General features: G+C 40.2%; 1 long non-coding RNA gene across 1 annotated transcript; it reads right to left on the minus strand.

Annotated features, from left to right (window-relative positions):
- Positions 1-1,059: 1,059 nt before the first annotated feature.
- Positions 1,060-3,029, minus strand: LOC130590922 (uncharacterized). The gene is made up of 3 exons (XR_008968814.1): positions 2,810-3,029; positions 2,102-2,158; positions 1,060-1,319 (listed from the first exon to the last, which is right to left on the minus strand). It is a non-coding gene; the product is annotated as an uncharacterized LOC130590922 (long non-coding RNA).
- Positions 3,030-5,260: the final 2,231 nt, after the last annotated feature.

Consider the following 5,260-nt stretch of genomic DNA (forward strand, 5'->3'; position numbering starts at 1 on the left):
AATAATAATATAATAACCTTGTAGATAACTTTATTTCACTTTTACTGCACTAAACATCTCAACCAAGAATTTAATTACTTTAAATGGAATAGTCAATGGAACGAGTTGTCTGACTAAAAACCAGTATTCCCTTGGGAAGACGAAATACGACGCGACTCCGTATTCCCATGACCTACGATATCGAGGAACCTTTAAATAAAAATAGGAATGGTGATCAATCCGATCCCAAGAAAAGCCATGAGCTACCACTATGTACTCCAACTCTCTACTTGCCAACACTTCAGACGTGCACAAGTCTAAAGATATTGCTATCCGCGTGTCACTTTACATGATTTAACAATTATTACTTGTTTTGACTCACAAGCAATACAAATAATACAATTATCAAACAATCGCACTTTCATTTTTACCTTAGGATTAGATAAGTGATCAAACAACTTAACAACCCAAGATTAATTCAATCTTTTATCCAATCTTCCTTATTTGTTGAACCTAGCCAACAACCAACCAAGCTTTGTGAATTAAGAAAATAAAGTTCCCAACCATATGCTTGCATCAACTTTCCATACAACCATAATATAAATCTCATAATCAACATGTTTCCCACAACGACACAAAACATGCAAATTCAATACAATAGAAATCATATATGAACTCAAAGTAGCTCCTATACATGATACCACACACATATTCACATCCTCAAAATCATGATAGCAATCCAATCAACACATAGGTATATACGTACCTTGTGCAGACAATCGGGTGGCCACTTTCACAACCTTAAAAGTTGCCTACAACGAATTTTCCGCCAAATAATAATCAATATGACCACAGATCAATACTCTATAAATTTCCAACAACTTTAAAATATTTCAAACCCTCATAAAAAGTGTTTAAAATACTCTTAACCAAGAAATTCTTCACTTTTAGTCCCCCCGAGTATAGTACCACTATACTAGTGACCAAAACCCTTAAAAGTCAATACTTTAATGCTTTAAAACCACAATAAATGTAACACCCCCAAAATCCATACACGTCTAATGCTACGTCGCATCGACTTTGGGAGTGTTACCGCCGCGATGGAACGCAAGGCATAATTAGAAATACGGTAACTCAAATTCATTGTCTCAAAACCAAACTGCAGCGGAATAGAAAATGTAATTACAACTCGGGAATCACAGATGACCCCTTTTTACTCAAACTCAAACCATGTAACAATGTTCTATAAAATTCATTAATGATCAAACCAAAAGTTAACTTCAAACTACAGTCTAGCCCCCATATGCTTGATGTCATGCAGCAGCACCAGCTCACCTAGTCTGCTCCCCATTGAAGTATCAATAGTTCATCACAGGACAACAAACACATAATAACAAACAGGGTCAGCTATGCTGAGTACGTAATGAACCATTGAAACTATATGAACATAAATGATGCATACATTACAACTGTTATATGAACCTACGTTATCTCACATCCTTTAATCTTTCATTATTTGGCATCGAACGGGCACCGTCATCTTACTAGAATCATACGGGCTACTGAATCCTTAATAGACAACTTGGTCTATTAGATGAAATGCAAATACGGTTTTGTTCCGTCTCACACCCATCACCTTAGTATGCATACCCCCAAGATCGAACGGAACCTTCCGCCTACTTGAGTTATCAAAATATAAGGACACTACTGTCGTCACAGTAGGCCTGCGTAGGAGTGTAGGACAAGTCCTACACTCCCCCCATTGTTCTATACTTGTAGGGAGTCCAACTACAAGTATCGCCATAATCTTCTTTTATTACCAATCATTCTTTTATAACTTTAAGGAGTCATTTACATACTCTCTTAATTACCAAACTCAATCTTATCCCTAGTAACACTCTTGTTACTCTATAGATCAGATTAATAATGCTGATGTTACACTACGATAGAACTTCGCATTTCAATGCAACATATTTCAATGCATCATATTGATTTCACGTTATAACGTCTAACCAAACAATCACAATCAAATGTTCCCTATCATGGTACTAGGTTCCAATAACATGAACTGCAACCTAAACATGATACTAAGCTTTGAAAGTAAACTGGTACGCGTACGTACCTTGTAACGGAGAATTTTCGCTGACTTAATAGAACGAGCCGCTTATGAAATTGGGACCTAAATCGTTAAAACAAAGCTTTAGTGTTACGTCCTTGATAACACTAACAACTACTACGTACTAAGACCATAACGATCAACGATTCGAATTACGCAATAGTTAAAACCTTATTCCAGAACTTTCGTTATAATTCTAATCTAGTGAATTTAACGTCTTTTAGAAGTCAGAGTTAGTGAGTAACTAAGTTATTAGTAACATTAGTCCACTGTTTTACCATCCAAAATGTCATAAGTCCAGCCTGTCTTATGTCCAAAGTCAAGTCATATGTCCAAGTAAGTCATATGTCCAAATAAGTCATATGTCCAAAGTAAGTCATATGTCCAAGAGTAAGTTCCATGTCCAAAAGGTAAGTTCCATGTCCAAAGGTAAGTTCCATGTCCAAAGTCAGATTTCATGAAACAGATTACTCATGAAACATAATAACTGTAACTAATAATAAGACACAATTTTCCTACTTCCAACTTATTCCAATTACAAACCTAACCAGAATTTATACTTAAAACAGAACAATAACTTAACTAGTTAACAATCTAATAAATTACTAAACACTCTAATTATTAATTATAATTTACAAACCTTTCTTAACTAGAAAACAGTAAATATAAGAATAATTAATAAACTGACATACTAAGTTAAGTACAAAATTATACCACTGACTTTCGCCGGCACAAAATTCCGGCGACGGAACTCCGGTGGCCTTCGCTCGCCACACAGCCCCACTCGAGCCTTCTTCGGTTCGCTGGCGCGCACAGCAGCGACGCACCCTTCGCTCGCTCTCGACCTACGCACAACAACACACGCACGACTCCCTCGAACACCGCGACCTTCGTCGCAATACTCGAACCACACACACGAGCCAACACCACTGCTCGCAACCAAAACCTTCGACCCACTTTTCGCACAACCCTCGAACACCGCACAACTCTTTGCACCAAACTCTCGAACAACAACCTCGGCACACCCGCACGCCTTTCGTACCAAAACCTCGAACCACAACCTCGGCACACCCTCGTCGCTCGCAACCTCGGCACACCCTCGTCGCTCGAGCGCGAGTTCGCACCACTCGAGACCACGCCCGCGCGACCCTCAAACACCGACTGAGAGGGAATCCGAGAGAGGAAGAAAGAAAATCTGAGGGAGAGAGGCTGAAAAATTCGAGAGACGGAGAGGAGGCAAAGGAAGTCGGCTGAGGAGAGAGAGAAGAAAGAAAATGTCGGCTGAGGAGAGGGAGAAAGAAGGGTTTAGGGTTTTCTGAAATTCCCTCTCCTTTTCTTTTTATACTCCCTTCCAAAAGGTAGTAACCCTAGGTCGATTAGGTTACTCTTTTAAAATTCCGGAAATTCCTAACAATTCATATTACTAATAATTTATTCCTATTAACTTGTAAATAAATTAAAATACCTTTTTATTAATTCTTTTATATTTTCTTAATTAGTACGAAATTAGTATTAAAAATACGGAGTATTACAGGCTTCCCCCCTTAAAAGAAGTTTCGTCCCGAAACTTTGAGGTAGCCGTCTTAACGACGATCTTTTGCACTTCTAAGTCCCAAATTTCACAAGCGTTTTCTAACGTTCACACAATAGATAAGCAATTTTCACACATAACTAGCATATAACTAACATAATCAACATAATTAACATACTTTAGGGTGAAAGCGCGAAATTCTATCGCATTCTTCCCCCCTTAAAAGAAAAGTTACGTCCCCGTAACTCACGTACCTCTTGGAAAAGCTCAGGGTACTTCAGACGCATTGCATCTTCGGCTTCCCATGTGGCTTCCTCGGTAGTTTGATTTCTCCACAACACCTTGACAATTCTGACGTCCTTATTCCTCGTACTTCGCACTTTGCGGTCTAGGATCTGGACAGGTTTCTCCTCATAGGACAAAGTTTCGTCTATCTCTACGTTTTCAGGTTCAAGGACATGTGACGCATCAGGTACGTACTCCGGAGTTGGGATACGTGAAACACGTTATGGACCCTTTCTAGGTCGTTGGGTAAATCCAGGCGATAAGCAACTTTCCCTACCCTCGCCAGTATCTCATAGGGTCCTATGAACTTAGGGCTTAGCTTCCCCTTTTTCCCGAATCGCATCACTCCTTTCATTGGGGACACCTTAAGCAACACTTTTTCCCCAACTTCGAAATTTTCGTCCCTTCGCTTCTGGTCCGCATAGGATTTTTGCCTGTCCTGTGCAGTCTTAATCTTTTCTTGAATGACTCGCACTTGATCCATCGTCTCTTGAATCATATCAGGTCCTAACACTACAGTCTCACTGATGTCGTTCCAACACAAAGGGCTACGACACTTTCTCCCGTACAACGCTTCAAATGGTGCCATCTTAATACTAGCATGGTAGCTGTTGTTGTATGAGAATTCTATGAGGTCCAAATGGTCTTCCCATGACCCTTGGTATTCTAAAGCACATGCTCGCAACATGTCCTCTAAGGTCTGAATAGTTCGTTCTGTTTGACCATCGGTAGCTGGGTGAAAGGCTGTACTCATTAATAGCTCACTACCAAATGCTTCCTGGACCTTTTTCCAGAAATTCGACAGGAATCGAGAGTCTCGATCTGATACTATACTTGTGGGTACTCCATGCAATCGAATGACATTTTTCACATAAGCCTTGGCTAAGGCTTCCATACTCCACGTATCTTTCATAGGTATGAACCTTGCTGTCTTGGTTAGTCTATCCACTATCACCCAAATGGTATTATTGCCTCCCCGACTCCTAGGTAAGGCGACAACGAAGTCCATGGATATCGAGTCCCATTTCCAGTCGGAATGTCTAAGGGTTGAATCTTTCCCTGAGGTCTCTTGTGTTCACTTTTGACTTTCTGGCATGTTAAGCATTTGGAAACAAACTCAGCTACTGCTCTCTTCATACCAGGCCACCAAAACATCTTCTTGAGGTCCTTATACAACTTATCTCCCCCTGGGTGGACAGAATACGTCGTGTTATGACCCTCGCTCATTATCTTTTGTTTCAGCTCTTCACACTTTTGTGGCACGCACCACCTACCCTTATATCGTACGCTTCCATCCTCATGGATCGCAAACCCCTCTGCTTTGCCCTCCTTAAGCTTTGCCTTGACTC

Source organism: Beta vulgaris, chromosome 3, assembly GCF_026745355.1.
Source record: "Beta vulgaris subsp. vulgaris cultivar EL10 chromosome 3, EL10.2, whole genome shotgun sequence".
Taxonomy (NCBI): Eukaryota; Viridiplantae; Streptophyta; class Magnoliopsida; order Caryophyllales; family Amaranthaceae; genus Beta; species Beta vulgaris.